We start from the raw sequence: 24,901 nt of genomic DNA on the forward strand, positions 1-24,901 counted from the left end.
TCATGATGGTCTTTGGTTGTCTTGGGGAAAATTTAGTTTCGCTGAGAGGGCCCAAGAATATGTTGATGGTGGAGTGCTTCTTCAGAACTTCAAATTGTGAGAAAGGTAGCTCTTCAAACTTCATTGATTTTATTCATGCTAATTTATTAATTAATGCTGATTTTAGTCAGTAACTTGAAATATCATTTTTCCTCACTGGCTATATGATGGTTAGTTTTATGTGTCAGCTTAGTTGGGGTCTAGGACCCACCTATTTATTCAGGCACAATCCAGGAGGTGCTGTGAAGTTGTTTGGTAGATGTGGTTAATAACAACAATAAGTTGACTTGAAATGAAAGAGATTGTTCTCAATAATGGAGATGGGCTTCATCCAATCAGCCAAAGGGACTTAAGAGCAAAAACTTAGGTTTCTCAAAGAGGAAAGAATTCTGTGGGTCATGACCACAGCATCAAACCCCACCTGAGTCTCCAGAATGATGGCCTATCCTATGGATTTTCATGTGCCAACCCCACATCCCATAAGCCAATCCCTTGACTCTTTTCATTTGGAGAATCCTGATACAGTTGCTATCCAGCATGTTTTTTTAAGAAGTTACCACTACTTACACATAAATGGAATGATAAACCATACACACAGATTGGAAGAATTAATATTAAAATGTGGATACTACCCAAAGCCATCTAGAGATTCAGTGCAATCCCTATCAAAATACCAATAGTACTTTTGACAGAACTAGATTGAAGTATCCTGAACTTTGTATGGAACCACAAAATACCCCAAATAGCTAAAGCAATATGACAAAGAAGAACAAAGCTGAAGGCATCACAGTCCCAGAGTTCAAGATAAATTGCAAAGCCATCATAATCAGGGCAGCATGACCTTGACACAGAAACACACACTCTTTTTTTTTTAATTTAATTTAATTCTTTCAGTGTTCCAAGATTCATTGTTTATGCACCACACCCAGTGCTCAATGCAATACATGCCATCCTTAATACCCACCACCAGGCTCACTCAACCCCCAACCTCCTCCCCTCCAAAACCTTTAGTTTGTTTCTCAGAGTCCACAGTCTCTCATGGTTTGCCTCCCTCTCCAATTTCCCCCAAATCCATTCTCCTCCCCTTCTCCCAATGTACTCTCTGTTATTCCTTATGCTCCACAAGTAAGTGAATCCATGATAACTGACTCTCTCTGCTTGACTAATTTATTCAGCATAATCTCCTCCAGTCCCATCCATGTTGATAAAAAGTTGGGTATTCATTCTTTCTGATGGAGGCATAATACTCCATAGTGTATGTGTGTGTGTGTGTGTGTGTGTGTGTGTGTGTGTGTGTGAGAGAAAGAGACAGAAAGGGATGAAGGCAGAATGGACGTTGCACAGGGATGACAACTCCCGAGGCCGCAGTGAGCCAGGCTGGCACACGGGGACGCATGGGGCTCTGGCCAAGTACATTTATACGCACACATCTATTTTTGAAGGATAGACCAACAACCTGGTTCAAGACCTCATGATTTCTGTTGCTTTATCCACTGCCCCCAGCTCAGCTGCAGGGAACACAGGCTCCAGAGGCGTCTACTCTCAGTACAAGCGCACAGACATCAGAAAACACAACCCGTACCTTTGAAGAAGCCGCCAGAGCTTTTCCTTCCAAAGCATAAACTCCGTCACAAAGCGAGGCATCCGTTCTGGGCTTGCTGACATGTGTGTGGGGCTGCCTGATGCCAGTGCCAGAGAGGCCTGATCTCAGAAGATGCCCCGCGGCCCATGGAGGACAGGAGGCCCCACATGGCAGAAAGAGCCGCCATAGCCAAAGAGATGGGGCGTCCGGACACGTCATGTCACCCTTGAGGTGTCCATCCGGGCCTGCGAGAGGAGACACAAGCCTGGCCAGGCTCTGCACCATTATGGGGACATGGGGTGCCAGGGGGGCAGTGAGCGGCTCTTGTCTGCCACACATCCCCTGAGGTGGAGAGCTCCACAGGGTCAGCAGCCAGTCTAGAAAGATGAACCCCTTCCTACGTGTTAGTGCTTCCAAATTGTTTGACTCTGCAAGAAAAGGTTATAAAAACATCACTCTGCTTGCCCACGAGGCTGCAAAGTGATCAGAACAAGCTAGTTAGGTGACGTACCCTGACGATAACACGCGCGAGCTCTGACAGGACAGGGACCCATGTCGAGGTCCCAGTGCACCCGTTTCCCAGCTATGTCACTTGCTGAGTTTCTGGAACTTTACAAGCCCAGGCTGGCCCATCTGTGAAGTGCGTCAAAACCAGCGCCTGCCTCACAAGGCGCTAAGTGGCTTGCCACATCAACCCTCTGGCCACATGCTAAGCTCTCAGAACCAATGGCATCACTGGTGCTGCTGAGCACCTCCTCCTGACACGTGGGATTCACCTTCCACGCGAGCACCAGAACACCCTGGACGATCCCGAGTGTGCACAGAAGTGTGGGTACTGGGCTCACATGGCCACGCCCAGGTTCTCACTTATTTACTTAATGTGCATCTGCACAGAATTCCAAGAAGAACGATAACAGTGGCCCTGGAGGGAACACCCAGCATGTGCCACAAGCCTCCCTAAATGTGTGATGTCCATGCTGGATTCTCATGGTGTCAGGAGGAGCGATGACCATCTGCCCCATGTGACAGGTGAGGGAACAGGGCTGACAGAGCTAAGTGATGCACCCCATGGCAAAGCCATCGTGTGGGAACCTACGATGTGAGCCCAAACAGTCAGACGTCAGTCCACGCTCTTGCTAAACATTGCACGCTGCCTCCCGACCCACTTGGGGACCCCATCTCCTGGCTGTTGGTGGGTGTGGAGAAGGCTTGGGGTGGGGACCACAGCCGACGCACTGGTGTGTCCCGGGGAGCCCCAAAACGGGAGGGAACCACTTTCCTGGCACAGCCAACCAGACCCAGGCGCTCAGGGGGCAGATCACCCCTACATTTAAAAGCCCCTGAAGGCTCCATGCTTTCCAGCACCATGCAGTGGATTTCCCTGGGACATCAAGAAAAATCAGACTGTGTGCTAAGAAAGATGGGAAACTGAAGGGGGAACCAGATGACAGAGGGCAAGGGGCAGAGTCCCTGGGGATGACAACGGGTGCCCCGTGACAGCATGACTCCTCCTTTCAAAGACCGCATATGATTCCAGTAAGGCTGAGGAAACAGCAACATCTGATGCATCTGGATAATCTTCCATGAATCCTTGCCTGGTACCCCGAACCATCGTTCAACCTGGCCCCATTTCTATCAAGTCTCGAAACACAAAAATCCTTCAATCGGCGCTGTGCCTCTTGGTTCTGAATCACAGTTTTGGCATCTTTGCCCAGTTAGCAGTTCAAGATCCCACGAGTGCTTCCACCAGATACTTTACAGGGAGAGCAGACATGCGAGGATTATTAAACACATACACATGGTGTACATACATGTGTACATGTGCATGTGTACACACACACACATGCACGCAGCCATGCATGCGCACACTCGCACACCAAAACCTCAGAGGAAAGGCCACTGTGGCCTTTGTGGCAGCGGTCACTCTGGCCATAGCCCTTGCTGGCGGAGGACGAGGCTACACTCCAGTTCTATGTTCCAACCTTAGCTACCAGCTACTAACACTAGGGTCTGTTTCATTTGCTCCCTGCAGATCCTCCAGACTCCACAGAAACAGCTCTCAAAGCTTCAAAATGAAGCTTATCGGAAGGTAACCGATTGAAAAACATTTAAACAAAACTTGTCAAAATCTTGAAACAGGCATCTTGGACTTATAGAATCGTAATCATGACACCGTCCACCCAATCTAGTTCTGGCTTTCTGAGCAACGAGACACCCCCAGGCCCAGAGGAGCCTCTTTCCTTATGGCCCAGGCTCACCTCTACCTGCCTGCACTTCTGGACATGGGGGACACCGCATCCCTGCAGGTGAGGGTCCCCAGAGTTAACAGGTGAAAGTACTGGGTGCTCAGTTATATTTGAATTGAGAATTTAACAAATGAGTTAAGTCCCATGCAATATTGAGAGTACGCTCAAATTAAGAAATGATTTGTCATTTATCTGAAATTCAGCTTTTACCAGGCATACCGTGTCTTACCTGCCACATGCACTGGAGGCCCAACCCCAGGGACCTGGGACGGGTGGGGGCCGGACTCACGAGGGCATGCCTGCTGCTGTCCCAGGGGCCCCCACTTGCCCTTCCCCCAGCACTGCTTTAGGACGCCCCCCTGGCCTCTTTTGGCTGTCAGCACTCCACACAACCCATGGTCCAGCGGCGTCTTCCCTGCTGCATGCACACCCTTGAAAGAACGTCATGTGGTCGTGTCTTGTTTCCAGGAAAAGCTCCAGGGGCCTCCTAACTGGAGCCTGCTTTTGTTTTCCTCTTCCCCCTCGTAGACCCGTCCTGCACGCTGTGCTCAGAGGCCCACACGCAAATCAGTGTGTGTGCTTCAGTCATAATTTCAAGACCCGCATGAAACTGAGAGCTGAACCAGTATGCCCACCTTCGCTAGCAGGAAACCCCTCAGACCCCGACCTGCTGCTGTCCCTGGATGCCCTGTCCCCTCACTACTGCGAACCACTGCTCAGGGTAATGACACACATTCGAGGAGAACAGGAAGAAAGGAGCCCTCAGCTCCAGGCTTCCCAGCGTGTGCCAGCCACGGCTCAAGCCCAGCCATAAAATGCAAAGGAACAGGGAGAAGCACGGACAACACAATAAAGCAAGGAGAAAATGAATGACGCCATAATACTGTCTGTTTTCATTTCGTGCAGAGAAAATTAATTTTTTAGGACATTTCACTTAACTTGGCAATATTTTACGGTTTAACCTCTGATGCCTGAAGCGCCTCTCTTTCCTGCCCTTCAGCCTCAGACGGGGGAAGCCCGATTTACAACTAGCTGTAGGTCCTGCCTCTTGGGGGATGACCAGCCTCATGGCCCAGCTCAGGGCCGTGTGCACTCAAAGGAAGGGGAGTTGCGCTGACCAGGATTCCCAGCTCATTACCTCCTGCAGGAGCACCCGCTGTAACTGGGAGTCACCCTCCTGAAGAGTGGACACATTACTTTCCAGAGCAAGGAACCGGCGTGGGCTGGTCTACCAGATGAGGCTGTGTAGGCACTCGAGGTGCTTGGCCCCCTCCAACTTGTACCCAGGGCAGCAGTGGTAGGACATGACATCCCCACGGGGAAGGAGGTCTGCAACTCGGAGATGTTCGCGTAGCCATTGGAAGAGGCAAGAGGTCTCAGGCAGCCTGTGGCGAGGAAAAGAGGAGGGACGGTCACACTTGGTCCCCTCTGCACCAACGAGACCCGCAAAACCCTGGCCCCCTGCCCGCCTCCAAGGGCTCTTCAGCCAGACGCCCGTAACCACTTTCCTGTTCGATTCATGTCGCAGAATTTGGCGTTATGCTTGCAAACCACACAGAGAGGCCCAGGGGAAGAGGGAGGAATTGAGGGGGGTACAGCTGGGATCAGGGAGCCCCAGACACACCTCAGAATCATCCGGGAACCTTTAAGCATCACAATCCTGGCTGCGAGCCCTAGGTCTATGCACAGCCAGGGCACCCCAAATTTTTTAAATCTCCCCAGGTGATGCTAACATGCTCCTGGGGGTGAGAAGCACTGAGGTGCTGTGCAGCAAACATACACCCCAACTGTTTCAACAATGGGGACACCTGGGGGGGTCTGAGGAGGTGGCAGCAAAAACACCCTTCCCCTGCTTGGACTGTGAGGCAGGGGCCTGCGGACCCCGTGTGATGCTACGTGAAGATCAATTTGCATTTTAGGTGCACTTGACATGGTTCTCAGCCTTGAGAACTACCCAGAAAAAGGGTGTCTCAGAATACACCCCTCTCGGCCCCCTCCCAAGGAGCTCCTGGTCAGGGTCTGCGCAGAGCCCAAGGACATGCACGGCAGGCATGGGGCTGGGTGTCGCAAGCCCCCACAGCACACCCAGAATTCTCCATGCTGTCTGTGTTCCCACACTTCTGCTTCTGCCAAACGGAAGCTGCTTTTCCGTGTTGAAACCTGTGCCTGGGGAACATTCCCAGGGGCACAGAATCCCGTTCTGTGTGGCCCCCGCTGCGATCCTGGCATTTCCTGTCGGGGTCAGTGGTCTCACTAGAGGAAATAATGACTCTGCAGAGCTGGGGCTCTTCCCGCGGAGAACTAATTGTGTGTGAAGTAAATAACGTATAATGGAAATCCTGACTCTCCCTTCCAGTCGCCGAGCACGGATCACAGCATGCCCATGGCAGCAGGTGTCTGAGCTCTGCTCCCGAGCTGGCTTGCTTTGACATTCTGAGCCTCGAACGGCTTCATGCTCCGCCGACTGCCCTGGTCAGTGAGCTGGTACGTGGGATCGATGTTTCGGCGTGAGACCAGAGAGGCCAGGGCAGCCCTGGCATGCAGAACTTAGGGAAATGCTCCCTTTGGGGCCGACAGTGTCCCGTGCCACAGAGATCCACGGGCCTACTACCACCCAGGCCACATCTGAGACACGTGGCCACATCCTTTCTACACGGCCTGGAAGGATTTACCCGTTGAGCTGAACATGAACTGTGTTCACAGGAAAAGTGAAGTGTCGGGGAGGAGGGGGAGATTGGGACTCAGGAATAAACAGAATCCGTGACTGAGAAAAGTAAGACAAGCACGTCAACATGAACAACTGACCGTATCAGAGTCCCTAAGTGCTGTTCAAATGAGCTGGCACAAGGGACAGTGCCTGCGGCTCCTCCCAAGAAGGAGTGTCATTCCTGGCCACTCCCACAGAGAAGCTGGAGTCCCCTGAATATAAAACAGACAGACCCACAGTGAACAGCAGGTGCGTCTGGACACTGCTCTCCAAAACACAAAGTTCCCAAGGAAAACATGGCCTTGGAACATGCCCGCCTGCTTGCCTGCCCCAAAAGAAGCCAGAAGGGGTTGTAACTGCAGTAGTAAACCAGGGAAAGAGAGACATGCTCCTTGGCTGGGGACAGCCCAACCCAAGCATGGCAGCAGACACCAGGCTTTGACACAATAGCTTGGTGCAACCTGTATTTACACTTCCAGGCAATGGCGAGCCGGCTTGTCAGGCTCTCTCCCCCGGATCTGGGAGTGCAAAGAAAAGCCACAGGACGAGACGTCATGCTAAGGGCCAGTCATGCTCCCTGTGGCGCTCCGAGGTGTCAGGCCATCTAATGCCGCCAGACCCCTCACGCCCATGCCATGTTGGGCAGTCACTGCTTGGGCAGCCAGGCCCCTACCTGCCTCTGCATGGAGATGAGTTCAGGGCACAGAGCAGGGGACATGCCCTGAGGGAGGGTGGTGTGGGTGACGGTGCTATCCGGGGAAGGGCACCTTCCGAGAGCAGCCAGCCGGCTCTGGGCGACGCTCTGAGATGCAAGCGCAGGGTGGTGGACAGAGCAGAGCAGGAGGCCACACCTGAGCCCCTGATGAGGATGCCACCCTCGGGCATTTCTTAAGAAATAATAGGGACCAAAAGAACTCGTAAATAGGTGCACGGAATTTGCAAGACCTAAGAGGGAGAAACCTCTAGAAAGGGCAGGAGAACAGGGGACAGTGGGGGATGCAGGATTCATGAAGGCAGAGGGGGCTGGCGTCCGAGGGAGCGTTCTTGGCCCCGGGAAGGAAAGGGACCAGTCGTTGGTAATGTTCACGTGAATATTCAGCCCAACCTCAGATCACGATAACAACTCTCCACAGCCTCCCGAGAAGTGCCCCCAGAGCACATATATCCCTGGAAATGTCATCTGTGCAGGCTACGTGGCACAGGGAGTTTGAGCAGAGAAGCTCACAAAGGGGTGGCCTGGCCGCCCTTGGTCCTCCCGATCCAGAGCCTCTGTTTCTGCCAAGGGCCATGTAGGACTCTTAAGCCCTCACAGAAGGAAATAATTCATTTCCGACCCCGGGGCAAGCAGAGTAATATCAGAGCCTGCCAGCCATGACCTAGAGCCAAGCGCTAGCATTTGTCTCGACCGGAACACGCCAAAACACCGGCGCAAACAAGCCTCCTCCCCGAAGAATGAATTATGCACTGGCTTTCAAGTCACATGTCAAGAAAATAAAATCAGAATTAATGTGCACGGAAGGACTTATTTTCACAAACAGTGTCCTCCGTGTTGGCCCAGGCAAATGTTAAAAAGGCAAGAGGATTCTTATTTACTGGGTAGTTTGGATAAAATCTGAATTTGATTATTTTTCTGCTCCTCATGCATTATAAAAATGGATAACGTTAAGAAAAAATAGCCTCTGTAAAGATGCGTCTTTAATCTACCCTCACCACCACTGAAATAAGTATAAACATTCTGCTGTTTTCATTAAAAATGCCATAGTTCATCATCGTGCTCACAGCCTGGTGACAAAATGCCTATTTCTTAAAAGACTTTTGGTTCTCGGTGTGAAGGAGAAGTCAACATGCTCAAGAACAAGGGCTCTTCTGGTCTGGGCTCTCACGGTGGGCACGAGGGGCTGGTGGGGACCGCAGGGAGGGTGTGCGGATGCCAAGGCCAGAGCCGGTGGGCCCTGCTTCCCTCCACGTCCCAGTGGAGAGACGCGCACGTGTTCCCAGCCCGCGCCCCTACCTTGACAGAGCGGCAGGTTGTCCCACGTCCCGTCATCACGGCACAGAGAAACCATGTTGTACAGATCAGGGTAGCGGATCTTGAATCCCTCGTGACAGGTGACGATCAGCTTGTCTCCGTGTCTGTATGTCCTGTTATGAATCTCAGCATCGTCGATTTGAGGGATACGGCAAACTGCAAAGGTGTAAAATGGACACGTTATTTTTTTAAATTTCAGCCTGTTGTGCTTCCCAGCTTGGCACAAAGCTCTTCTTTTCGGACCTGGCTTCAGGCTTCCCTGTGATAAAAGGCCCTCGCACAGGGACTGCTAGCCCCTGGTCTGGAGGGGACTGAGGACAAGATGTCCCAATCCAGCCATGAAAGGAGCTTCACCTCCAGCCTGGAACCCTTCACACCTCGCAGTGGAGCCTCAGGCTATTTTGGAACTAAGAGAGGAAGGACAGAGCTGGGGGCTCACAATGACCTGCTAAGTGGTCCCACCCAGCCTACCGCCTCTGCCTTGGGGCAGAAGAAAAAAAAGGCCTTGCAGAACAGTGGGGGACAAGCTGGGGCCACACCGGCCGGCACCTCCCTTCTACCGGATCTGCTCCACGTGGGTAATAACATGGAAGCACATGCAACCACCAACACCACACAGCCCCCCACAGGTAGGTGACCTGCTTCCTGGAAGCAGGTGGGAGCAGAATACAGACTCGGAAAGGGTCTGTAGCCCAGCATCAGGGGCGCAGGAACAGGAAGTCCACACAGAACGTGATTGAGAGATAAAATACAGTGGATAAATTATAACCCTCCACTTCGAACACGGTCTCCTCCCAATTCCGCGTGTGTCCCCACATAACCTTGGGCAGCCATCCCCGGAGGCGTACAGAGGGGTTGCGCTCCAAGCTTCGCAAGTTTTAAAAATGAAGCAAAATCCAAGAACAGCATTTCGACAATCACAGAAACTTTCTCCAAGAGTATCTCAATGCTGTAAGACTTTGTTTCTCAGCCACTCCCGAAAGCCTTCTGAATCAGCCATATGGTTGGAATGGTGGGAGACTTGACCATGAACTATTGGCTCTGAGGCCTGAGCCCAGGAGTCCTGAGGCTGCGGAGGGAAGGGACCCAAGCAGCCCATGGCCGGGAACACAGGTGGGTTTAAAAAGCACATCCCAGGAGTTTTGATGTAGGGTTGGGGCTGGGTTTACAGGGACCAATGAAGAATCTGACAACAGACTCTAGAAAACAGGATGACCTCTTCCCGGGGTCATTCAAAGTCAAAGCTTGGGTGTGGCATCTGCCTTCATCTCCAGATTAGCTGGAGAGCAGGGACTGCACCCCTGCATTCTCCCACATGCCCTTGGCACTCCGGGACTCCACACGTGGCTGGCAAAGAAATGTCAAGGAAGTGCGGCCATGGAGCCCCGGGACAACCCCATCAAACCTCTGTCTGCAAATTTCAGCAGGAAGCGTCCTTGATGGAAAACTGTTGTGGTTCTAGTTCGACCTCTTATTTTTGAGTTTCAAACTGTGGAAAGGGGTTTCCAACCTCTCACGTTTAACCAAAAATTTTTCTACCAGAATAGACAAATTCCCCCAAAGTCAATGCCAAAATGATCCTGACTGGAGTCACAAGGCAAGTGACAACTTGGCACCACTGCTGCCTTCTTAATGGAAACGGGAAATCACGTTTCTCAGTAGTGCTAACGCAGGCATTACTCAGAGCAAATAAAAACACCTTTATCCAGGCGCCCCTCTGTAAAACCCCAGCTGCCAACTAACCCCATGGTGCTGATTTACGCGACAAAGCCACTGTTCCCCTGACTGGCTTCCGACTTCTCCGGGAGCTGACCCAGGTCCTTAGCAGGCAGCCAGCGTCAGTGAGTAAAGCCAGTGGACAGAAGGGACACTGCGGCCCGTGAGTGTGTGGTCACTGGCTGTGCAGAAGCAGCAGTCACTCACACAGAGTGCCCTGAACTCCTGACCAGATGCCTCTGTCCACAGCCAGGAGCTGGGGGCCACCACGGGGCACATGGCCCAAGGATCCCAGGGCACTATGGCCTCCCAAGTTCTGCTCATGATGGAGTCACCATGGGGACTGGCTGCTATGGAACAGAGACTCGCACTGACCAGGGAGCTGGGAGCAGGCACCGGAGCTATGGCCAGGAGGCCAGGAGGGCTGTGGCCCAGATAAAGGACAGAACAAAACAGACCAGCAGTAGCTTCACAGAAGTCGGCCCCCCAAAGCTGAGCTATGATCCTACCCTTGGCGTCTGGCGCCTGAGCCCCCCACCAGAGGAGGGGAGATAGGAAGACGAGCCTGGCCCAGCCAGGCCATCCTTAGCCGGACGTGACTATGCACTTCATGTCTATGGAAACAGAGAAGCCAGGATCTTTAGTGCCCCAAAACAAATACATATAATCTTCATCAGTTCTGAAGTTTCAAACAGAAATAAGAGAAATTTCCTACAGTATGAGTGCATCCCGTCAGCTGGAAGAATGTTTAAAAGCCGCTCCAAAAATGCCGTTACCAAGGATGACAGATAAAGCTCCATCGGTATCTGACTCTGGCAGGAGTGGGGATGTGATCAAACCCGACACAGACAGACACAAACGGGCACTTTGGGGATACAGCTGAGAGGGTGCAAAGCTTCCACTTTGAGACATCCTTTCTCCCCAGACCACTGCATCGCTGCATCTGAGTCCTGCTCGTGTAATAGGGGATTTAATAGAAACAAGTCAAAGAGGGGATATTAAGGTGATATTACACAGTTATACCTAAGAACAAATTATTCAATGACATTAGTTAGCATAGAGCAGAGTCCTAAGGAGCAGAAAAGGCAAAGTTCTAAGATACATACCACGACCAATATTTACTGGCCTTTTTAAATGCCAGTTATATGTGAACATGAACCTGATTCCTTCAAGTGCCAACTCTGACACCCATTCTCCCTAAAAAGTGTTTCCAGGAACATAACTACGTAATCGACCCTGGAGCATTCATATCCACACAGGAAAGGTGCTGGAAGCCTCGCTGTAAAGGATGGTGTTGGGTTTTGTTTACCCCTGCATTTATAACACCCGGTATTCATCCATCCAACCATCCATCTGTCCACTGGTGACTCGCTGAGCACCCAGCTGCAAGCGCTGGGCATGGAGAGTTAGGAATCCTACCCTCGCTGCATGGAGAAGGCCGCTAACAAGTTAGTAAATCTGCGAGGTAGAGACTAACATGCAGTGATTGCCGCTCGCATGAGGAGGAACAGGTGCTGAGGTCACAGGGACCTACCAGGGGCCCCTGGAATCCGGGTGCATGGGACAGGCACCCTGAGGAGATAATGTTTATGATGCAGGGCCACATGGCAAGGTGGCCTTATCGAGCAGATCTGGGAGAAGACAGCTTTAGGCAGAGGGAGAGTAAGTGCAAAAGCCAGGAGAACACGAGTGTCCTTAAAAACACACAGGAGGAGGGGACGCCTGGGTGGCTCAGTGGGTTAAGCCGCTGCCTTCGGCTCAGGTCATGATCTCAGGGTCCTAGGATGGATTACCGCATCGGGCTCTGCTCAGCGGGGAGCCTGCTTCCTTCTCTCTCTCTCTGCCTGCCTCTCCATCTACTTGTGATTTCTCTCTGTCAAATAAATAAATAAAAAATCTTAAAAAAAAAACACACACAGGAGGGGGACACCTGGCTGGCTCAGTCCCAGGGTCCTGGGATCAAGTCCCGCATCGGTCTCCTGGCTCAGTACAGTGTCTAATTCTCCCTCTGCTCCTGCACGCTCTCTCTCTGACATATAAATAATAAATAAAATCTTTTAAACACACACACACACACACACACACACACACACACACACACAGGAGGGTCCATGTGTCTGAGACACAGTGAGCAAGGGGAAATGAAGGCCTTCTAAGTTGGGGCATACTTCATTAGGTAGTTAGGACAGGACTGGCAAGAGGTTGTCTTTTAGATAAGCTGTTTCCCAGGATGATAAAACAATAGAAGGCCTTTGTCTCCAGGCAATATTCGCGGAGCCTGCGTGTTTTACTATTGCTGATATGTTCCTGAGCCTGTCTGGGTTTTAAATGCTGAGTATCTTGGGCCAAAGGATTTATCACGGAAGTTGATCTACAAAACCAAATAAACTTTTCATTAACTGAAACCTTATGGAAACCACAGCCTGCATGGGCTGCGCATAGCAGAAAATATTCATTTATTCTAAAATCCTTTTCAAAATTTGTTTTGATTTTTCAAGAGAAAGCTTGTGTAACCTGCAAGGCTGCAAAGTTAAAGAGGAAAAACCACATGCCTGTCTCAATAAATATAGAGAAGCATCTGTATCAAGGGACACAGACTCCTACCTGCAACACAGGGAGCCACCTTCCCTACACAGCATCCACCCGAGGCCCATAGCACCCGTTCTGAATGGTGACGCTGACCATTGTTAATTGAAGGATACTTGACCAACCATGCCCTCTTACTATTAGGCATAACCACGGTGATTCCATATTTCAGAACTTCCGACAGTGCCGCCAGGGGTGTCCCCGTCTGTCCCCACACACCGTGGTCACAGTACCACAGACAGTACTCCCGGGCGCATGTTCCTTCCTGCGACCCACCTCACAGCTGGAGCTCTCTCAGCCCTGCTCAGCCACCACTCCCATGTTCGTTCCAACGCTTCTCTTACTTGTTCATTTGTTTTGTTGTTGAGATTCCACCTGTCACACACACACCTGTCCTTCTCTGTGTGATATAGTTCACTTTACTTCTTTGTTTTAATTTTGACTCTTTTAGAAAAAGACCTCAAAAATAAAAGCAGAGACCATGCATGCTCTCAGCTTGGGGAAGCCTTTGCCTATGCTCAGTGACAGTCGAGTTCGGTGCTTCGAAGACTTCCATAAACACGGTCTATGCTAATTCCGAAAAACAGTGAGCTGTCAAGGTCAGGAAAGCTCCATACACACACGGTCAGGGGTGGTGGGGAGAGACGGAGCCCTTGCCCGCACCGGCACTGCCTCCCTTGCATCAGCCCAACCTGCCGCGGAGACAGTCAGCCCCCTGCCCGCCGCCAGGTAACCTCTGAGCAGTGTTCTAAACTCACACACACCCACGCAGCATGAAGCACACAGAGCAGACACGGCCACGCTTGCCAGAGGTAGGCAGATAACGCGCCATGACGAGAGACCATAGGGTAACTGCTGGAAACAAATGCCCACTGTGCCGCCCTGTCACCCTATCAAAACCCGCCTGGAACAGACGCGACAGTGACTGAGTGGATCTCCCGAGTACCACACGTTCCTGCCTCCACGGGCAAGTCTGCTTTCTCAGGCGCCGGGGCTGGGAGTGCGCGGCTGGCTAGGGACGCAGCAGTGAGCACCCCTGGTGTGACCTGAGCTGCTCTCCTGCCTCGACAGAAACCAGGACCTGGGTCGTCATTGAGGTTGAGGAGGGACACGGTGACTTGTGACACCGAGCCTCCTTTGCGCCCAACCTGGCCACAATGCTCTCCTGCCAGCATGTGGGGTGGGCCCCTGGGCTGGCGCGGCTGGTCCCCACAGCCCCACGAGCAGCCTCCACGGACGAGGGGGGCACTTTACTTTCTTGTTCACAGAAGGGCTTATCACTGGGGATCCAGCCGAGGGTTTCATTGAGATGTCTCACACACAGCCTCTTTGTAGGGCCCTGGAGCGTGAACCCGTCTTGGCAGTGAAACTGGGTAACAGACCTTTCAAGGAAAAGCCCTTCACCGGGTGTCCTGAAGCCATTCTCAGGGACACCGGAAGGTCATCGAACCCTACATTGACAGAGAGAAGAAAAGGAGCCTCTAAATATGTGCTTCCGAGGTTGGGGCCCTAGGATGAAGCAAGGATCCACTCACTAATCCTGAGACGTGCACGCCCCAAAAGCTCCCCCATGCTCCAGATGTCCAGATCTTTCCGCACAATGCCTGAGACCTGGATTCCTCTGCGGTCCCTCCCCACCCCCCTTTACTAGTTTTCCACTCATGTCTCTCCTTGTTCCCCTTCACTCTCTAAACAGCAATATTTTAAATGGGAAATGGTTTATCCATAGCAATCAATAGCTGCTTTTCCACCAATTATCACTTATTTATATATGAACAGTAGTTCAGCTGGGAAACATAGGAGTCTGCCCTTTCACAGGGGCACATGAGCAAGCTCTCTGAGAAAAACGGAAGGGACAGCAATCAGCTCCCAAATGCAGCCAGGACTCCCTCCCTCCCTCTCCTCCACCAAGGCAGACAGAGCTCCCTCCCCCAGATCCCAAAACACAGAGGGTCAGCCACGGATGGGGACCAAGGCTCTGCATTTTCTTTCAGCCAGCTCCCACTTCCCACGGATGCACTCGACTGCATTCCCCTGTAAATCAGACATGGAGATACAAAGCCATCCCCCAGAAGCACCCCTGACGGGACCCTCTGTGCCCCAGCCCGGCCCCCATACACCCGCACAGCAGTGCAGGAACTCAGCCCCTCCAGAGGTAAGAGAAAGTGAACTTCCCGACAGACCCGTCCCTCTGCCAGACTAGCCTGTTCCTCAGACATTTCACACTCACAAGGAGGATGGGTGGGGGGGGGCAACCTGCCCCGGCTTCTATCTGACAGCTGACACCTGGTCCCTGTCCACTGAGGGTTCCGACACCATGCACAGGCCCACAAACACGCGCTCAGCTCAGAAGTGCCCTCTCCCTCTCTCTGGCTCGCCCGCGGCCCAAGTGAGGGTAATGGGCCCGCTCATTTTGCCCCATTCCAAGGAGCCTGGCTGCGGGCCGCTGGGCAGCTCCAGGCACCATGGGGCTGTGCATGCCCCCTGGGCGCGCCGCGCGCAGGCATCGGAGAAACGCCGGGGGTCCCGGCGGAGGGTGGTCTCCTGTTGGCGCCCACCCCCGCGCCGTGGACCCTGAGGTCACTCACCGCCCGTAAGCTGTGCGGGGCCGAAGCACAGAGCCAGCTGGATCTACAGGACCACGGCCAGCAGCCTGCGAGGGGGCAGCGGCTGCTGCTGCATCTCCAGAAATCCGTCTCCCGGGCTCCGGTTCATTCCATGATGCATCTTTCGTCCAGGCACCGCACCCGGCTCACAGGCGCCTGCAATCAGGAGCGGACGCGGCGGTGCCTGAGCCGCGGGGCCGCGGGGCAGCGGGGCCTCCCCTCCTCCATCCCCCTCCCTGCGGGAACCCCCCTCCCGGCACCCACTGGCATCACCACCCACCCCCCTACCCGCCGCGCGCAACCCGCGGCAGCGCCCCGAGGCGCCGCGCGGGTGGACGGCGGGGGAGGGGCGGCCTGGCCGGGATTGCGCCGGAACCTTGGCCACTAAGTCCGAAGCATCCCCGCGTCTCCTGCTGGACCCGCACTTTTGCCGGGGCCTATGCGTTTTCACTCTCGGGCACCTCGCGGCGTGGCAGCGGGTCCCCGCGCACGACCTACCCCACCTCCGGGCTCTCAGTCGTGCACCGAGGTCGCGGGGGTTCCCGGCGCGGCGGACCCTCCCAGGCCCGCGGGCTCCCGCGCTTACCTACGGGGCTTCTCTGGCAGCTTCCTTCCCGCCTCTGCCGCCTCCCTGCGCCGCTCTGACCCGCATCTGTGCGCGACCTCTGCGCCGCCACCATGCTAGCCAGAGGGAAGCCTCGGCAGCGCCAGACCCCCGCCCGCGCCCCCCCTCGGGTTCCCGCGGCACCGGGACCAATCAGAATCCCGCGCGCCTGCACCTGCCTGCCCCGCGGCCAGGCGGCCTCCAACCCACGCGGCGGGCTCGCGACATGTCAGCCCTCGGTCCCCGCGAAGGTTCCGCGCGTCCCTTTGGGGCCCGAGTGGCGACCGAAGCGGCTGAAACCCTCCCCATCCCAGGGCATCCCAGCGTTTGCCCTCAGGATCCGCGGGTACTCCGATCCGAGGCCTGTGCCTTGGAACTGCCCTGGCCTCTCCCAGCGTCTGCGCCGCTTGCGCGGGTGTCCCGCGGGGGGCCTGTGCGGGGTGGGGGTGCGATCCTTGCAGCTGAAGAAGCCTGGGTACCCGGGAAAGGGAGGCCTCTGGAGGGGTGGGGCCTCAACCCGAGGGGTTCGGGTGTTGGCTCCCAGTCCTCAGGGGGTAGCCTGAGCCTCCACGTGGTTCTTGGAGCACAACCCCACACCCGCATAGGGGTGGCCCACTCCCCCGACCCCTTTCTCCTCCGCCCACCGTTCCGCCCGAGGCTGGTCTCCCTCTAGTTGAAGGGTGAACTAAGGAGGTGGTGCAGGCAGGCGGCAATTCACTTCCGGGGCTCCCCGTTTTGCCGCTGCAGTTTGCGCCCTGAAAACCATTTTCCTGATACCAACAGCAAATCATCCCAATTCTATCGGGTTTGGATTTATTTCTTTGTTTAGGCTTTATCAAATTGAGATGGCCGCTTTGCACACCGTAGGTTTGACACTTTGGCACAAGTTAATTCCTGCTAATACGGTCTCACTTTGGGGGTTCTGGAATCTGAGTTGGGCACCATTCCACATTTCGGAGGTCCTATAACTGACCTCTGCCGTTTGAATATTTACTCCCATTTTTTTCCCCCTCAGTAAGCCATCCAATCAGCAAAGCTGAGAAATAGTTGACCATGCACGTTTTTACCATAGTAAGAGGTCTACATGTATGTATATTCTACTGAACTCTGTTCTTCAACCAATGCGCAACCCATTTGTACAGACACCATCAGGATCAAAAGGAACACACACGTTTTTCTGTCCAAACACGGGATCTAGGCTGGAGTCCCCTGACATTTCTAATAAGCGGTCATTCCGCCTCATGGAATACTTCCTGAGGGAGCCTGGTCCATTCGCCAACACCTCTCTTAGAAAAGCCTCTCCAGCAAATATAGTTTCTGACCCACACATGATGCAACAGAGAAGTTATTCTGAATAATTTGCTTCCGTTCATGCAACATAAGAAAAACAAACATGAGGGTGGTCACCGCAACACCCCAGCTGTGAGTTTTCTATAGGACCTTTTGTGTTGGTCTGCTAAAACAGCCCTAACCACGTAGCCCTTGCGGGGTCATGACCAAGACAGGTCTATCTTCTCAGTTTTGGAGGCCAGCCACTCAAGATCAAGGTGTCAGCACGTTTGGTTTCTCCTGAGGCCTGTCTCCCCAGCATGAGGGGAGTGGCTTTGTGCCCATGTCACTGACTGACCACAGTGCAGTGGCCCGACTTCAACTCTGCGGTCCCTGTGCTATTTTCCCTCACTTTTCCCTTCCATCCCCCAGCCTCTCCCTGCCCACTATGAGACATCTTTCAAAACGTAGTGAATCTCTTTTGGGGGGAAAAATTATGATCTCACTTTCAGTGGCCAGCAGTATTTCCCTCAGGATGTGTTAGTTGAGCACCAGCTGTGAACAGGATGAGAAAGTGATCACAGAACACAAAACTTCTGTGCCCTTTGAGAACTTACGTTCCGGTGAAGGAAGACACAAGAAGCCAACAAAGGAAAGCACTGGGTCTGTCTGGAGCTGTTAAGTGCTGGGCAGAATAATAAATATGTAATATGATAGATATATAATAAATATAAACCATAAATTGGGGAATGGGTGGAGGATGGATGGAGGTGAAGTCCAGGCTAAGTCAGTGTAATGAAGCGATCCAGTACACAGTCACTTGGACTGGTTACTCTTCTCTCTCAGCATCTCTGCTCCACAGTCACTCAGGTGCCCCGATACCTTCTGCATAGTTGCTCTGCCCTCCCCCTAAGATAACGTCTTCGTGCATATAGCTGTAGCCGGATGCCTGGCATGTCCAGGTTCCAGCCTGAGGAAAGTGGTCAGAAGGGAAGCCTAAGGCCAACGATCCGTCACCTATGCGGAAGAAATGGATGGAGGAGATGGAAGGATGGCATGGACCTGGTTGGAGGGGTCGAGGCTAGAACCGGGAGGAAGCGATGAAGGAAGGAGGAGGCCCAGCCCCATTTGTGCCCTCCTGCCCATGCTCCCACACACCCCAGAAGCAGAGCTAACTCTGGAGCAGCACAGAGGGGCCAACCAGATCCCCTCAGACGGCACAGTGGCTGCCCTGACCTCCCATTTGACCATGTCCTCTGTTGAAAAGGACACCTACCTCAGACACATTTCTATAGAACTAAGAGCACCCAAAAGTCACCCCCTGTTAGAAAACCAAGGAAAGCCAAAATGGGTCCCTAGGATGAAGCAAGTATCCGCTCACTAATACTGAGACGTGCACGCCCCAAAAGCTCCCCCATGCTCCAGATGTCCAGATCTTTCCGCACAATGCCTGAGACCTGGATTCCTCTGCGGTCCCTCCCCACCCCCCTTTACTAGTTTTCCACTCATGTCTCTCCTTGTTCCCCTTCACTCTCTGAACAGCAATATTTTAAATGGGAAATGGTTTATCCATAGCAATCAATAGCTGCTTTTCCACCAATTATCACTTATTTCTATATGAACAGTAGTTCAGCTGGGAAACATAGGAGTCTGCCCTTTCACAGGGGCACATGAGCAAGCTCTCTCAGAAATCCGGAAGGGACAGCAATCAGCTCCCAAATGCAGCCAGGACTCCCTCCCTCCCTCTCCTCCACCAAGGCAGACAGAGCTCCCTCCCCCAGATCCCAAAACACAGAGGGTCAGCCGCGGATGGGGACCAAGGCTCCGCATTTTCTTTCAGCCAGCTCCCACTTCCCACGGATGCACTCGACTGCATTCCCCTGTAACTCAGACATGGAGATACAAAGCCATCCCGCAGAAGCACCCCTGACGGGACCCTCTGTGCCCCAGCCCGGCCCCCATACACCCGCACAGCAGTGCAGGAACTCAGCACCTCCAGAGGTAAGAGAAAGTGAACTTCCCGACAGACCCGTCCCTCTGGCAGACTAGCCTGTTCCTCAGACATTTCACACTCACAAGGAGGATGGGTGGGTGGGGGGGGCAACCTGCCCCGGCTTCTATCTGACAGCTGACACCTGGTCCCTGTCCACTGAGGGTTCCGACACCATGCACAGGCCCACAAACACGCGCTCAGCTCAGAAGTGCCCTCTCCCTCTCTCTGGCTCGCCCGCGGCCTAAGTGAGGGTAATGGGCCCGCTCATTTTGCCCCATTCGGAGGAGCCTGGCTGCGGGCCGCTGGGCAGGTCCAGGCACCATGGGGCTGTGCATGCACCCTGGGCGCGACGCGCGCAGGCATCGGAGAAACGCCGGGGGTCCCGGCGGAGGGTGGTCTCCTGTTGGCGCCCACCCCCGCGCCGTGGACCCTGAGGTCACTCACCGCCCGTAAGCTGTGCGGGGCCGAAGCACAGAGCCAGCTGGATCTACAGGACCACGGCCAGCAGCCTGCGAGGGGGCAGCGGCTGCTGCTGCTGCTGCTTCTCCAGAAATCCGTCTCCCGGGCCCCGGTTCATTCCATGATGCATCTTTCGTCCAGGCACCGCACCCGGCTCACAGGCGCCTGCAATCAGGAGCGGACGCGGCGGTGCCTGAGCCGCGGGGCCGCGGGGCAGCGGGGCCTCCCCTCCTCCATCCCCCTCCCTGCGGGAACCCCTCTCCCGGCCCCCACTGGCATCACCACCCACCCCCCTACCCGCCGCGCGCAACCCGCGGCAGCGCCCCGAGGCGCCGCGCGGGTGGACGGCGGGAGAGGGGCGGCCTGGCCGGGATTGCGCCGGAACCTTGGCCACTAAGTCCGAAGCATCCCCGCGTCTCCTGCTGGACCCGCACTTTTGCCGGGGCCTATGCGTTTTCACTCTCGGGCACCTCGCGGCGTGGCAGCGGGTCCCCGCGCGACCTACCCCACCTCCGGGCTCTCGGTCGTGCCCCGAGGTCGCGGGGGTTCCCGGCGCGGCGGACCCTCCCTGGCCCGCGGGCTCCCGCGCTTACCTAAGGGTCTTCTCTGGCAGCTTCCTTCCCGCCTCTGCCGCCTCCCTGCGCCGCTCTGACCCGCATCTGTGCGCGCCCTCTGCGCCGCCACCGCGCTAGCCAGAGGGAAGCCTGGGCAGCGCCAGACCCCCGCCCGCGCCCCCCCCCCCCCGGCTCCCGCGGCACCGGGACCAATCAGAATCCCGCGCGCCTGCACCTGCCTGCCCCGCGGCCAGGCGGCCTCCAACCCACGCGGCGGGCCCGCGACATGTCAGCCCTCGGTCCCCGCGAAGGTTCCGCGCGTCCCTTTGGGGCCCGAGTGGCGACCTAGGCGGCTGAGACCCTCCCCATCCCAGGGCATCCCAGCGTTTGCCCTTCAGGATCCGCGGGTACTCCGATCCGAGGCCTGTGCCTTGGAACTGCCCTGGCCTCTCCCAGCGTCTGCGCCGCTTGCGCGGGTGTCCCGCGGGGGGCCTGTGCGGGGTGGGGGTGCGATCCTTGCAGCTGAAGAAGCCTGGGTACCCGGGAAAGGGAGGCCTCTGGAGGGGTGGGGCCTCAACCCGAGGGGTTCGGGTGTTGGCTCCCAGTCCTCAGGGGGTAGCCTGAGCCTCCACGTGGTTCTTGGAGCACAACCCGGCACCCGCATAGGGGTGGCCCACTCCCCCGACCCCTTTCTCCTCCGCCCACCGTTCTGCCCGAGGCTGGTCTCCCTCTAGTTGAAGGGTGAACTAAGGAGGTGGTGCAGGCAGGCGGCAATTCACTTCCGGGGCTCCCCGTTTTGCCGCTGCAGTTTGCGCCCTGAAAACCATTTTCCTGATACCAACAGCAAATCATCCCAATTCTATCGGGTTTGGATTTATTTCTTTGTTTAGGCTTTATCAAATTGAGATGGCCGCTTTGCACACCGTAGGTTTGACACTTTGGCACAAGTTAATTCCTGCTAATACGGTCTCACTTTGGGGGTTCTGGAATCTGAGTTGGGCACCATTCCACATTTCGGAGGTCCTATAACTGACCTCTGCCGTTTGAATATTTACTCCCATTTTTTTCCCCCTCAGTAAGCCATCCAATCAGCAAAGCTGAGAAATAGTTGACCATGCACGTTTTTACCGTAGTAAGAGGTCTACATGTATGTATATTCTACTGAACTCTGTTCTTCAACCAATGCGCAACCCATTTGTACAGACACCATCAGGATCAAAAGGAACACACACGTTTTTCTGTCCAAACACGGGATCTAGGCTGGAGTCCCCTGACATTTCTAATAAGCGGTCATTCCGCCTCATGGAATACTTCCTGAGGGAGCCTGGTCCATTCGCCAACACCTCTCTTAGAAAAGCCTCTCCAGCAAATATAGTTTCTGACCCACACATGATGCAACAGAGAAGTTATTCTGAATAATTTGCTTCCGTTCATGCAACATAAGAAAAACAAACATGAGGGTGGCCACCGCAACACCCCAGCTGTGAGTTTTCTATAGGACCTTTTGTGTTGGTCTGCTAAAACAGCCCTAACCACGTAGCCCTTGCGGGGTCATGACCAAGACAGGTCTATCTTCTCAGTTTTGGAGGCCAGCCACTCAAGATCAAGGTGTCAGCACGTTTGGTTTCTCCTGAGGCCTGTCTCCCCAGCATGAGGGGAGTGGCTTTGTGCCCATGTCACTGACTGACCACAGTGCAGTGGCCCGACTTCAACTCTGCGGTCCCTGTGCTATTTTCCCTCACTTTTCCCTTCCATCCCCCAGCCTCTCCCTGCCCACTATGAGACATCTTTCAAAACGTAGTGAATCTCTTTTGGGGGGAAAAATTATGATTTCACTTTCAGTGGCCAGCAGTATTTCCCTCAGGATGTGTTAGTTGAGCACCAGCTGTGAACAGGATGAGAAAGTGATCACAGAACACAAAACTTCTGTGCCCTTTGAGAACTTACGTTCCGGTGAAGGAAGACACAAGAAGCCAACAAAGGAAAGCACTGGGTCTGTCTGGAGCTGTTAAGTGCTGGGCAGAATAATAAATATGTAATATGATAGATATATAATAAATATAAATCATAAATTGGGGAATGGGTGGAGGATGGATGGAGGTGAAGTCCAGGCTAAGTCAGTGTAATGAAGCGATCCAGTACACAGTCACTTGGACTGGTTACTCTTCTCTCTCAGCATCTCTGCTCCACAGTCACTCAGGTGCCCCGATACCTTCTGCATCGTTGCTCTGCCCGCCCCCTAAGATAACGTCTTCGTGCATATAGCTGTAGCCGGATCCCTGGCATGTCCAGGTTCCACCCTGAGGAAAGTGGTCAAGAAGGGAAGCCTAAGGCCAACGATCCGTCACCTATGCGGAAGAAATGGATGGAGGAGATGGAAGGATGGCATGGACCTGGTTGGAGGGGTCGAGGCTAGAACCGGGAGGAAGCGATGAAGGAAGGAGGAGGCCCAGCCCCATTTGTGCCCTCCTGCCCATGCTCCCACACACCCCAGAAGCAGAGCTAACTCTGGAGCAGCACAGAGGGGCCAACCAGATCCCCTCAGACGGCACAGTGGCTGCCCTGACCTCCCATTTGACCATGTCCTCTGTGAAAAGGACACCTACCTCAGACACATTTCTATAGAACTAAGAGCACCCAAAAGTCACCCCCTGTTAGAAAACCAAAGAAAGCCAAAATGGGTCCCTAGGATGAAGCAAGTATCCGCTCACTAATCCTGAGACGTGCACGCCCCAAAAGCTCCCCCATGCTCCAGATGTCCAGATCTTTCCGCACAATGCCTGAGACCTGGATTCCTCTGCGGTCCCTCCCCACCCCCCTTTACTAGTTTTCCACTCATGTCTCTCCTTGTTGCCCTTCACTCTCCGAACAGCAATATTTTAAATGGGAAATGGTTTATCCATAGCAATCAATACCTGCTTTTCCACCAATTATCACTTATTTATATATGAACAGTAGTTCAGCTGGGAAACATAGGAGTCTGCCCTTTCACAGGGGCACATGAGCAAGCTCTCTCAGAAATCCGGAAGGGACAGCAATCAGCTCCCAAATGCAGCCAGGACTCCCTCCCTCCCTCTCCTCCACCAAGGCAGACAGAGCTCCCTCCCCCAGATCCCAAAACACAGAGGGTCAGCCACGGATGGGGACCAAGGCTCTGCATTTTCTTTCAGCCAGCTCCCACTTCCCACGGATGCACTCGACTGCATTCCCCTGTAAATCAGACATGGAGATACAAAGCCATCCCGCAGAAGCACCCCTGACGGGACCCTCTGTGCCCCAGCCCGGCCCCCATACACCCGCACAGCAGTGCAGGAACTCAGCACCTCCAGAGGTAAGAGAAAGTGAACTTCCCGACAGACCCGTCCCTCTGCCAGACTAGCCTGTTCCTCAGACATTTCACACTCACAAGGAGGATGGGTGGGTGGGGGGGGGCAACCTGCCCCGGCTTCTATCTGACAGCTGCCACCTGGTCCCTGTCCACTGAGGGTTCCGACACCATGCACAGGCCCACAAACACGCGCTCAGCTCAGAAGTGCCCTCTCCCTCTCTCTGGCTCGCCCGCGGCCCAAGTGAGGGTAATGGGCCCGCTCATTTTGCCCCATTCGGAGGAGCCTGGCTGCGGGCCGCTGGGCAGCTCCAGGCACCATGGGGCTGTGCATGCACCCTGGGCGCGCCGCGCGCAGGCATCGGAGATACGACAGGGGTCCCGGCGGAGGGTGGTCTCCTGTTGGCGCCCACCCCCGCGCCGTGGACCCTGAGGTCACTCACCGCCCGTAAGCTGTGCGGGGCCGAAGCACAGAGCCAGCTGGATCTACAGGACCACGGCCAGCAGCCTGCGAGGGGGCAGCGGCTGCTGCTGCTGCTGCTTCTCCAGAAATCCGTCTCCGGGGCTCCGGTTCATTCCATGATGCATCTTTCGTCCAGGCACCGCACCCGGCTCACAGGCGCCTGCAATCAGGAGCGGACGCGGCGGTGCCTGAGCCGCGGGGCCGCGGGGCAGCGGGGCCTCCCCTCCTCCATCCCCCTCCCTACGGGAACCCCCCTCCCGGCCCCCACTGGCATCACCACCCACCCCCCTACCCGCCGCGCGCAACCCGCGGCAGCGCCCCGAGGCGCGCCGCGCGGGTGGACGGCGGGGGAGGGGCGGCCTGGCCGGGATGGCGCCGGAACCTTGGCCACTAAGTCCGAAGCATCCCCGCGTCTCCTGCTGGACCCGCACTTTTGCCGGGGCCTATGCGTTTTCACTCTCGGGCACCTCGCGGCGAGGCAGCGGGTCCCCGCGCGACCTACCCCACCTCCGGGCTCTCGGTCGTGCCCCGAGGTCGCGGGGGTTCCCGGCGCGGAGGACCCTTCCTGGCCCGCGGGCTCCCGCACTTACCTACGGGGCTTCTCTGGCAGCTTCCTTCCCGCCTCTGCCGCCTCCCTGCGCCTCTCTGACCCGCATCTGTGCGCGACCTCTGCGCCGCCACCGCGCTAGCCAGAGGGAAGCCCCGGCAGCGCCAGACCCCCGC

The 24,901-nt window shown here is 55.0% G+C and overlaps 1 pseudogene across 1 annotated transcript; it reads right to left on the bottom strand.

The window, feature by feature from the left end:
- Positions 1–1,836: 1,836 nt before the first annotated feature.
- Positions 1,837–24,303, bottom strand: LOC309857507 (sushi domain-containing protein 4-like; annotated as a pseudogene). The gene is made up of 5 exons: positions 24,159–24,303; positions 14,160–14,356; positions 8,586–8,759; positions 5,006–5,252; positions 1,837–1,866 (listed from the first exon to the last, which is right to left on the bottom strand). The product of its transcript is annotated as a sushi domain-containing protein 4-like (transcript).
- Positions 24,304–24,901: the final 598 nt, after the last annotated feature.

This window comes from Mustela nivalis (assembly GCF_964662115.1).
Source record: "Mustela nivalis genome assembly, contig: HAP1_SCAFFOLD_809, whole genome shotgun sequence".
NCBI classification, from domain to species: domain Eukaryota; kingdom Metazoa; phylum Chordata; class Mammalia; order Carnivora; family Mustelidae; genus Mustela; species Mustela nivalis.